Source organism: Cetorhinus maximus, chromosome 23, assembly GCF_964194155.1.
Source record: "Cetorhinus maximus chromosome 23, sCetMax3.hap1.1, whole genome shotgun sequence".
NCBI lineage: Eukaryota > Metazoa > Chordata > Chondrichthyes > Lamniformes > Cetorhinidae > Cetorhinus > Cetorhinus maximus.
Genome location: NC_135901.1, coordinates 56,197,746 through 56,210,231, shown reverse-complemented (window position 1 = coordinate 56,210,231; position 12,486 = coordinate 56,197,746). Strand labels below are relative to the sequence as shown.

Genomic DNA, 12,486 nt, shown 5'->3' with positions numbered 1-12,486 from the left:
ATTACCTTAAATCTGTGCCCCTTGGTTCTCGAACCTTCCACCAATTGGACCGTTTTCTACTTTCTACTCTGCCCAGACACATCAAGATTTTGAATACATCTATAAATTCTGCCTCAACCTTTTCTTCTCTATGGAAAACACTCCCAATTCCTCTAATCTACCAGTTTAACTGAAGGTCCCCATCCCTGGAACCATTCTCGTGAATCTTTCCTGCTCTCTCACTGATACGTTCACACTTTTCCTGAAGTGTGGTGCCCAGAACTGGACGCAAATGTTCATGTTGAGCCTTTAAGAGTGTTCGAAAAACTCTTTGCTTTTCAACACTGTGCCCCAATTTATAAAGCCTCAGATACCATACGCTTTATTAACCAGCCTGTCAGCACTAACAACAGAGACAGGGCATCGTGTTATACAAACAGAACATTGGCTTGTGCAGCATTAACTGTGACGTCCTCTAGCTTCATATAAACATGGCAGGGTCAACTCAAGTAATAACTGAGGGAAAGCCTCGTGTAATGTAGACAGGCACATGTTCAAGTTTAGTACAAAGGGAGACATTGTACAAGGCATTAACAATTGGGACATGAAGTTTTGTCATATAAGCTGTGACATGGTTCCGTGCAGTAATAACTGACAGAGTCTCACAGAACAGAAAGAGGGCCTTGGTTGAGTATGCTATCAGCAGAGATTGGGCCGAAAACAGAAATAAGTGAGACATAGCCTCCTCTAATATAATCAATGACACCACCTACTGTTATTTAAACGGGGTCTAGCTTGATATGAGTGGAGACAGGACTAATGCAGAAACCATTGAGAAATGCCTGCCTCACGCAATTTGAGCAATCACGGTTTCGGTTCCATCTGCTGGACAAACCTTGCTATTGCAGATGCTGTGAAAATGCTGATTTAATTTACTGTTTCTGATATCAATCATAGAATTGAAGAATTCTTACAGAAAAAAAGGAGGCCATTTGTCTGGCCCGTGCTAACCCTCTAAAGGAGCAATTGACCTAGTTCCACTCTTTTCCCCCTGGTCCAGCATTTTTTCCCTTTTCCGAAAATGATGCAATTTATTTTTGAAAGCATCAATTGAATCTGCCTCCACCACACACTCAGCCTGTCCACTCCAAATCCTAACCACTCACTGCGCGAAAAAAAGTTTATTTTTAAATGTCGCCGTTGCTTCTTTTCCTGATTATCTTATTTCTGTGCCCACTTGTTCTCGAATCTTCCACCATTGGGAACTCTTTCTCCCTGCCTACTCTGTCCGGACCGTCATGATTCAGGATACCTTTAACAAATCTCCTTTCAAATAAGGAATGGCAAGAGAAGAGAACGCTAATATATTTGTGTTGTGGACACAAAATAATAACATATATGATGTGTGAAAATGAGATCCAGTGAGGGCATCACAACTGATGCTAGGCGGTCTGTAATTGCGGTAAAAATGTACTTTTGTTTCATCTTCTATGAAAGAGGGAACAGTTAACATATACATTTGATCCGCAAATGAGACCATTGGACTTTCAGTGGTAAATTGCTACATTTATCACATTATTACCAGCATGTTTGATGAAGAGCTGTGGAAATTCAGCTGAATCAATCCACGGTCCAGATACGATGCATCCGAGGATTTTTATGGAAATAAGCTAGAAACTAGCAGGTTCTCAGTCATAAAGCTATGAAAAATGATTGAATTCCGCAAAGACGCCTGGCGAGCAGATAAAATAAATGCAGCGTTTATTGTACTTTGGTAAAATGTTTGCAAAAGTGAGTCAGGAAACTACAGACAATGAGTTACCCCTCGTAAACCCACATGAAAGGAACGTTTATGGGGCATGTGGAGAGAAGGAGAACCTTTCATTGTAGCCAGTAAGCGCCCATGAAGGAAAGGACTTGCTTATCTAGCTGACTGGTCACTTTGAACGTGAGCAAACCGAGCTTCATAGGGGCAAGAGAGAAAGTGGATGTGATGCATTTGGATTCCTGTCGGCTTTCTAAACAGTTCCTCTGGAAAGGATAGGATTCTGGAAGAAATATCGCCACAATAAGAGGGGGAAATGCAAGGGAATCAGAATTAGTCGATTGATAGATTCCAGATTGTAATGATACAGGGATTGTATTCGGACAGGAAGAATATTAACGGTGAGATCCCACATTGTTCTGTTTCATTCCTCAATAGTTTAAGATGATAATAAATGAAGCCAGAAGATCAATGCTTAAAACTGCAGCGGGGGGGAAAGGCTAATGAAGTTCATAGGTGCATATCTGATCAGGGTAAGCTATGGGCGGATTTAAATACTTGAAAAATAAGCAGAAAGGCAATGGATAGCATTGCTCGGAGAGGAATTCAAAATTTGTCACATGCAGATAAGGACTGAGGGAAGGAAATATCACATATGGAAAAAAAATAACCTGTATGGAAAAAGAAAAAAAACCTGTGGTTTCTGACTGACAAGAGTTGATTATATTTCAACAATGTGCAACGCAAATGAGGCCATGGGACGGACACAGATTCCCTCTCTCCACGCTTCCTGACGCCTTCCCCGGCATAGTGCCAGCCTTGCCTGCTTCCAGCCTGCCTCTAATGGACCTGGAAAGTTCAGATTAATATTCCACTGGGTGTTCGATCTATGGAGCAGACTCTCGAAAGCGGGGAAGCCGTTAACATTGATTCTTACAGGAAGAGAAGAAAAGGAGCAGGAGTCGGCGGCACGGCCCGTCGAGCTGCTCTGTAATTCAGAACTTGTGCTTCAACTCCATATTCCCGCCCTTTGCCCATATCCCTTAAATCCCCGAGACACTGTAACTCTGCCTATCCCGAACTAAAGTGGATGGAGAATCCAGAGCTCTCTGGGAGAGAGAATTCCAAAGGTTCACAACTCTTTGAGTGAAGTAATTTCTCCGCATATCAGACCAAAATGTTCGGCCCCTTATCCTGAGGCCGTTCCCCGTGTTTTAGATTCTCTGACCAGGCTCTAAAGATGTGAAAATAAATTATCTCCCGTATATTGTTTGTGTTTGATATGTATAATTTCCCCACTAGGAAAAAGAATGTGAGAAATTGAGAACATTATCTTCGAGACATAAGTGGTAAAAAAGCTTTAACAAGATCCAATGTGTCGGGTTGAACATTGACAATGTATTGCAGAGGAATTACAAAATGCAGCAAGGTTTAACTACTCCCATTCTGAAAGAGATTAGAGTCTGATAACTGTGTCAAATGTGCACATTGCAGCCTGAAATAACTCCCAACAACCAGCTCCAGCCAATACCTCCAATGGGGAATGATGAGAGAGTTCATGTACAGGGTCAGGTGGTAAAAGAGCGAACCCTGTTGCTAACTTCAATCCGATACATTATTGTTCCATATTCACAATTCATCAATATGTTTTCAAATGCAGCCATGCAGTAACTGAACTCTGAAGCTGGAAACAGCACCGCCTGTAGTGGCGGTGAGGTGCCAGCAGAGGGTGGGGTTGTATTACTTTAGTCACAAGACAATGAAACGGGTTTGAATCGAGGCTTTGACCCTTTTAATTCATTCATGCAGTACTCTTTGCCACTGAATAAATTCATTTACCTAAAATTCTTCAGCTGGAATACTTGCATCATGTCTCATAAATGCATCGTCAGCATCCTGGAGGTTACCATTGACCAGAAACTAAACTGGGCTAGCCATATAAATACTGTGGCCACAAGTGCAGGTCAGAGAGGCTGGGAATTGTGCGATGAGTAACTCACCTCCTGACTCCCCAGAGCCTGTCCACATCTAAAGGCACAAGTCAGGATTCTGATGGAGTCCTCTCCTCTTGCCTGGATGAGTGCAGCTCCTAAACACAAACACAAGAAGCTTGACACCAAAGCATCCCACTTGATTGGCACCCCATCCACAAACATTCACTCCCTCCACCCCGACGCACAGTAGCAGCAGTGTGCACCATCTACAAGATGCACTGCAGGAATTCACCAAGTCTCCTTTGACAGCACCTTCCAAACCCATGACCACTATCATCTAGAAGGACAAGGGCAGCAGACACATGGGAACAACACCACCTGGAAGTTCCCCTCCACGCCACTCATCATCCTGACTTGGAAATATATCGCCGTTCCTTCACTGTCGCTGGGTCAAAACCCTGAACTCCCTCCTTAACAGCATTGTGGGTGTACCTACACCACATGGACTGCAGCGGCTCAAGAAGGCAGTTCACCACCACCTTCTCAAGGGCAACTAGGGAAAGGCAATAAATGCTGGCCCACCCAGCGATGCCCACGTCCTGTGAAATGATTTAAATATGCCAAAGTACCAATAAATCGATAACTGTCCCAGGTTTATGACTGTTGTTAATGTCACTGCAGTTGCATCCCTGTTAGCAAGTTAATGCTGTTCCATGTACGAGTCACTGATATGGGACTGCAGTGTGATTAACCAGCAAACTGAGAGCCTGGTCACTCCCTCCTCACTGCGTGAATATCAGGATCGCAGCTCCAGGTGACTGACTATCACGAGGGGTGGGGGGCTCAGTTGTGTCCAGGACAGACTAAGGGGGATGGGAGGTTAGCCTGACAGATCTCAACCCCCTTGAGAATGAACTCTTTCTCATCCGTGTTCCCTCTTTCTTTGAGGCGGGCAGATTCCTGGCAAAGAGGAAGATCTGAAGACCAGTGAGCCTAGACTTATCCTGAACCAATTTGTCTGCCATCTTATTGCCTTACAATTCGTCACCACTCACTTGTGCTTGAACTTGTCCTTGGGCGAATGCTGGTGAAATGCAGAATGGAACGTCTTCTGCCCCATCGGCATCCGCCCGGCAACATAAACAGTTCTCAGTCAAATATTGCTAACAGCCGAGCGTTTGCCAAGTACCATACACTCTCTCCTTAATACATTCATGGCTCATATTTCTCACCAGGTCAGTTCATATTTTTTAAAGTTTCTTAAATCGCTGCCCTCCATGTGTCCCTTTGTTCTATTTTCGGTCAAGTTGACCAGTTGAAATGACTTGAATGGCGATGGTCTGTTCTGAATGACCATGTCCAACCTTTCTGATATTGCTCACGTGCTCTCTCCCTCTCACTGCCTGAACCTGTTCCCACATTTCCCATTACTGTTGGGCTCATCCTGGGGCACTGTAGCCATTTGCGAGACATAAGATTTTGGAATTTTTGAAATGTTTTAATCTTTTCTAAATATTAAAAATTTTCATTGAAATGTACCCACCATGTGTCTTGTCTTTAGATCCTGAAATGTTTTACTCAGCGCAATGTTAGTGTGAAATAGTCTGTCAGGCCCTTAAATTATCACTTTAGCATTAGTTATTCTACCGAGGATGATGTCCGGATTGAAGCTCCATCCTAGGCCCAATGGGGCTGTGCAGTACTGAGCACTGAACTCTAGCTGGTGTCCCATTTTATTTTGTTTTTCTCTTTATGGTTTGTGGGCATCACTGGCAAGGCCGGCATTTTCTGCCCATTCCTAATTGTCATTGAACTGAATGGCCTGCTGGGGCAAATTTCATGGGGCATTTAAGAGTCAGCCATTTTGGGCCGGTTCGGAGTCACATGTAGGCCAGACCGGGCAGAGACAGCAGGTTTCCTTCCCGAAAGGACACTAGTGAGCCAGATGGGTTTTTACAACAATCGATTAGTTTCATCGGCGCCATTACTGTGACGAGCTTCATTTTCTAGACTTGGTGAATTTAAATTCCACGAACTGTTGTAGTTGGATTTGAACCAATGGGCATTCGGTTGGCTCTCCGGATTACTAGTCCCCTGAGGTTGCCACTAATCCTCCATCTCCCCGAGGTGGAATTCAGAGGCGGTTGAATTCGGAACCATGAGACAGGGTAAAATTTTTATTTGTTTGCAGGATGTGGGCTTCAGTGGTTGGGTCAACATTTATTGCCCATCCCTAATTGCCCTTGAAGGTGGTGATGAGCTACTGCCTTGAACCAAGGTCAGCATTTGATGTCCACCACTAATTGTGAGGGTCATGTCAGGGGACAGTAAAGTGTCAACCACACTTGCTGTGGGTCTGGGGGTCACATGTAGGGCAGATGGGAATGGCAGGTTTCTTTCCATAAAGGGCAAATGAAACAAACCAATGTGGTGTAGATACATCCATAGAGCTATTGGGTAGTTCCGGGATTTTGACCCAGTGACAGTGCAGGAACGGCTATATATTTCCAACTGAGGATGGTGAGAGACTTGGAGGGGAACTTCCAGGAGGTGGTGTCCCCTTGTCTCTGGTGCCCTTGTCCTACTAGATGACAGTGGCCGTGTGTTTGGGGAGGTGCTGTCGAAAGAGCCCTGGTGAATTCCTGCAGTGCACTGCTGCTACTGTGCGTCGGTGGTGGAGGTAGTGAATGTTTGTGGATGTGGTGTCGATCAAGTGGCTTCTTTCTCTGGATCGAGTCAAGATTGTTAAGTGTTGTGGGAGCTGCATTCATCCAGGCAAATGGGGAGTATTCCATCATACTCCTGACTTGTGCCTTGTAGATAGTGGGCAGGCTCCAGGGGGTCAGGAGGTGAGTTACTTGTCACAGGAGTCACAGCCTCTGACCTGCTCTTCTGGCGACAGTATTGATATGTCTAGTCCAGTTCAGTTTCTGGTCAATGGCAACCCCGAGGATGTTGATTAGTGGGGGATTCAGTGATGGTAATGCCATTGAATGTCAAGGGGCGATGGTTGGATTCTCTCTCGTTGGACATGGCCATGGTCTGACACCAGACTGGCGTGATTGTTATTTTCCACTTGTCCGCCCAAGCTTGGATTTTGTCCAGTTCTTGCTGCATTTGGACACGGACTCCTGCAGTATCTGAGGAGTCGCGAATGTTGCTGAACTTTGTGCAATCATCAGCGAACATTCCCACTTCTGACCTTATGATGGAAGGAAGGTCATTGATGAAGTAGCTGAAGATGATTGGGGTGAGGACACGACCCTGATGAACTCCTGCAGTGATGTCCTGGAGCTGAGATGACTGACCTCTAATAACTACAACCATCTTTCTTTGTGCTAAGTGTGACTCCACCCAGAAGAGAGTTTTCCCCCTGATTCCCATTGACTCCAGTTTTGCTGGGGTTGCCTTCATGTCAAAGGCAGTCTCTCTCACCCCGCCTAGGGACTTCAGCTCTTTTGTCCATGTTTGAATCAAGGCTGTAATGAGGTCAGGAACTGAGTGGCCTGGCAGAACCCGAACTGGGCATCAGTGAGCAGTTTATTACTAAACAAGTGTCTCTGGATAGCACTGATGACCCCTTCCCGTTACTTTACTGATGATTGAGAGTAGGCTGATGGGGTGGGAATTGACTGGCTTGGATTTGTCCTGCTTTTTGTGTATTGGGCAAATTTTCCACATAGCCGGGTAGATGCCAGTGTTGTATCTGTACTGGAACAGCTTGGCTCGGGGCACAGCAAGTTCTGGAGCACAAGTCTTCAGTACTATTGCCGGAATATTGTCAGGGCCCATAGCCATTACAGTAGCCATTGCCTCTTGGGTGAGGAATGGCAGCGGAATGGTGAGGCGGGGAGACGAGTGTTTGGACACAGCAAGTGGTAATGACCTGGAGCTTGCTTCTCACCGGGGTGACCCAAGTGGAAATGATTGAGTTCTGAATGAAACTGGGCCCTTGAGGCAAGGCAGCTCTCTGGGCTCGAGCAGCTGCATGGGAATGAATGGGGCTGCTCTGTGGGAGCTGGCATAGACAATGGGCTGAATGGCCTTCCGCTGGGGCATAAAGGACTGACTCCAGGTGGGAAGATGAGAGTGTGTCGAAGGTTTAAAAATGAACTGATCCTCCGCTGTACTAACTTGGCCTAACACTCGTGCCTCCCTCTGAAGCCAGGAGCGATCATTTTCCCTGGTGAGCGGCCATCGTGTTCGATGTTGGGGATCGGCGAGACCCTAATGTAAGAGTTGGAGTGACCCTGACTGAGAGTCAAAGTCAACAGGGCTGAGCGACATTGAATTTCGGATATCGCTAATTTATTGTGCCTAACGTTTAGCATGTTAGGGGGAGATAGTGTCCTCATGGTAACGTTGGAATTGATTAATACAACCTGGGATTATAAAGCTAGTCTCCATAATGCTGACCAGGACAATTATAGCTAACCAGAACTTGAAAAAACCATCAGGTTCACTAATGTCCCTTTAGGGATGGAAATCTGCTGTCCTTACCCGGTCTGGCTTACACGTGACTCCAGACCCACAGCAATGTGGTTGACTCTTAACTTTCCTCTGAAATGGCCCAGCAAGACATTCAGTTCCAGGGTAGTTAAGTATGGGGAGTAAATGCTGGCTCTGCCAGCGACGCCCACGTCCCGCGAAAGATTGAAGAAAAGGAGAGTGCTCCCTGGCAATTGACCTTAAACAGCCTCGCTCCAATTTAAATTCAGTTAAAAAGCCAGGAATATGAAGCTCGCCTCAGTCATGGTGACCATGAAACTATCGTTCATTGTTGTAAAAAAACCATCTGGTTCACTAATGTCCCTTTAGGGAAGGAAATCTGCCGTCCTTAACCGGTCTGCCCAACATGTGACTCCAGACCCACCGCTAATGTGGTTGTCTCTTTTAACTGCCCCCTGAAATGACCCAGCAAGACACACAGTCCTCAAGGGCAATTAGGGAGGGGCGATAGACCAGAAACAGTTCGGTGAGTGAGGCGGAGCGGCTGGAAAGTTCTCCTGCTCCTCGCAATCCACATGGACAGCGGCGGTTCAAGGAGACGGTCCACCATCACCTTCATTAGGGATGGCCAATACATGGGTGGCCTAGGCAGCGCTGCCAAACTCCTGTGAAAGAGGAACATAAATTGAGAAGCGGAGAAAACTGAGACACGTTTTACCTGGGACTGCGACAGCGGCGAGGGCGGTGTAGTATATGGCATAGGGAGGGCCTCTTGGTGGAAAGTGCATCTTCTGAGAGGAGCAGCGGCGAGAAGCACCAAACTCTGTTCGACTATTGAAGTAGGCACTGTTATACCAGAGATTTAACGCCCACAGAGGCACAATTAGGGAGGCTAGAATGTGTTTGTCTAACTTTGAACAAAGAAGTGAGGTTCCGTCACCCATTCATATTAATTACGGCCATTGAACAAACATGTACAAGTGCAGCCCCTTTGACTGTAGTTTCCGATGCAGGAGAATGATCTCGGCTGGTTCCCACTGAATGCTAGAAGGAAATATCGAACACTTATCCTGTGGCCTGTCCGATCACATTGGAAGCCGCCCGTGATTCCTAGAATATTTTCAGGGCATAAATTCAAAACACTGATAATCTCCCAAAAGGTCATTAATCTGTGGAATTCTCCCCTCCACCATTACTGAAAATAAACTTCCTATTCTAAAACACATGAACTATGGCATTAGGCACCTATAACACAAAGTTACTGTTGGATCGAAGTGTCAGGTGCATGTTCAATATTAGATCGGTATATCAGGTAAAAAATTATTCTTGGCCTCAAGTTAAAGTTAAAGGTGGCTGCTGGACCGGGCTGTCAGGTACAGGTTCAACTGTAGATCGTGATATAAGTTAGGTCATTGTTGGACTGGAGTGTCGGGTACAAGAGCAGTAAAGCACCACATTTCAACCACATGGTCACCGTTTGACGGTCACATCACTTGGACCGTTTCATCAAATGGCAAAGTCATTGTTAGCACAGGGGACCATTTCCATGGACACCAATATTCCATGGTTATCAATTGCAAGGTTATTGTTAAACCGGGGTGTCACTTACAAGGGCAGCTTTAATGTTAAACTAGGTTATCAGCTCAATAATCACTGTCAGTCCATGGGTCTTAGTTACAAGGTAGCTGGTAGAGCTGACAACAGTTTAAAATTATCCATCTATTATCAATTTTGAATTTTCCTTTTTGATCATTAGATAATCAACACCCTTTCATCCTTTCGGACTATGACTGCTCCTGTCCATCCTGTGACACTTGTGCTATCTTCATCCCCTGAGAAATGAATTGAAGGCTCAATTTGCAGCTGTCATTTTATCTCAGAAATAATCAAAACTCCGGAATCGAAACTGTTCATTCCTGATCAGTGCTGTTATCCTGCAGGATTCCATAAGTCTGTTCTTTTTCACAGTGTAAGGTGCTGTATTCAGTTAATGTTCAACAACAAACGCGAATTACTGATTTCTGGCGGCTCGGAGATTAAATGCGTTTGGTAGTGTTTCTGCCCCATTTTTAACGGGGGTTGGTGCGCCTGTTGGGCGAATATGACAACCAGGACATTACAGAAACTCCGCGCAGCAGGTTAGCCAGAGGGGCTTGTATAGAATTTCAAACTGTGTCGCCATGTTGCAGTTCTGGATTATGCTGTGCAGAAATGGGATTGGGCTGGGATATTTAGGAACAAATTGATCTGCCAATGGAATCGTGAAAGTTCACAGCTCATTAGGACCCATCGTGCCCTCGCCAGCTTTTTACAACGAGCTACCCAGTTAGTCCCAATATCTTTCTCTTTCTTCATAACCCAGCAGCTTTTCCATTTCAAATATTTGTCCAATTCCCTTTTGAAAACTCGGAGTTAAGGAAAACAATATTGAAAAAGGCGCAGGACCTTCAGCAGTGTCCATGCTCAGTGTGTGAAAACTAACAAAGTTTCCCTGGCCCATTCTCGGCATGTTATTTTATTCAGAATATATTACAGTTCATATAATATCATAAAAATTTATTGAGACCCCATTGACCAATCTGCCACCAAGGAATCATGTCTGACCCCAGTGACCTGTGAAAAATGTAACCAGATCAAATGCAGCCACTAGCGGGCGCTCCAGTGGCGCAATCGGTTAGCGCGCGGTACTTATAGAGCAGTGCGGTCAGCGGGCTATGCCGAGGTTGTGAGTTCGAACCTCACCTGGAGCAGAGGTTTTACTGGAGCTACTACATGTGGAACCACATTTGGATCCGAGATTCTTGAATGAATGGCACGGTTTTCAGCCGGCAGCATTGCAATGACAGAGCATAAGCGCGCCCCAGACCCCCGTACTGGTTTATTAAATTCTGTTACACAGAGCTGTTGTACAGGAAGATCAACAGCGACTCGTTTACCATCTCTACCACGCAACTTGTTCTATTTGACTGAAAACGTCAAGAAAATCATGTTTAAAGTGTTGCACTTCCACCACTGATCACACAAGATAACACCCGGCTGGAAGTGGTTGGTTAATCCTGCTCCCCAAGTTCCACGGTGACAGACAGTCTGCTTCTTGATGCAGTTCCTGATACACGCACGGGGAAAGCAGATATCACCTGACTCATGAAACGCGCATAACATCAAGCTGACCATTGGCACCAAGCTGATGGTGTATTAGGCCTGTGTCCTCAGTACCTTGTTGTCCGGCTGTGAAACATGGACGACTTACAGCTATCAAGAAAAGAAGCTCCACGATTTCCATCTGCTCTGTGTGCGGTGGTTTTGGGTATCTCCTGGCGGGACACAGTCAGAAAGCGGCAGCCCTCTCAAAGACAGAGCTCCCAAGTCTGTTAGGCTCAGCAAACAGAGGGAGGTTGGATGGCTCGGGCCTGTTTACAGGATGGAAGGTGGTCACATAGCTAAGGGCCAGGCGGCCAGTAAGATGCCCAAAGCTCTGCTTGTAGGACAGTTACATTCGTGACGTGGAGGCCCTAATTAGCGATTATCAGACATGAATTTCACTCGATGAGTACAGGGGAAGATGGCGGCAATTCCTGTGAGCTGTTGTGCATCACCATGATGCCCATTGGCTACAGCGGCTTGGCAACAGGCGCCAAGACTAGAAACAACAACCCATAACATCGCTTTTAGCTTCATGAGAGGCACTTGTGATGGAAACTGCCCCTCAAGGATTGACCTCCTCAGTCATCAGAAACTGTGCAGCATATAGAGACAACCCATCTGAAATAGATTTGTTTGCTGTGTGTCCGTCATCTTTCATGAATGGAAGGATGACGAAGATCATTGTGAAATTCATTTGCAAAACATATGACGTGTTTCACACACAAACACACACATACACACACACGAACACAGCCAGACACACACACGTGCATACATACACACACATACACAGACATAAACACATACACAAGCACGCATCAATACATAAACATAGACAAACACGCACACGCAGACACAGACAGACACACACACACGCACACACAAACACAGACGTACACAGGTGCGCACAGACATACAGGCACACATGCACAAAGACACACACAAACACACGCACATACACAGACACACACATATAAACGCACGCTCACACACACAGAAACACAGAAAGGCACACAAAGAAACACACACAAGAGCACAAACATACGGACACACACGCACACATACAAAAACACACACACATGCACACACAGAGACACACACGCACACACCACACACACTGACACACGCCGACACACACAGACATACACACTCTCTCACACACACACACATACACCCACAGAAACACACAGACACGCACATACATACACACACACA

General features: G+C 45.7%; 1 non-coding gene across 1 annotated transcript; it reads left to right on the top strand.

The window, feature by feature from the left end:
• Positions 1 to 10,782: 10,782 nt before the first annotated feature.
• Positions 10,783 to 10,877, top strand: trnai-uau (transfer RNA isoleucine (anticodon UAU)). The gene is made up of 2 exons: positions 10,783 to 10,820; positions 10,842 to 10,877. It is a non-coding gene; the product is annotated as a tRNA-Ile (tRNA).
• Positions 10,878 to 12,486: the final 1,609 nt, after the last annotated feature.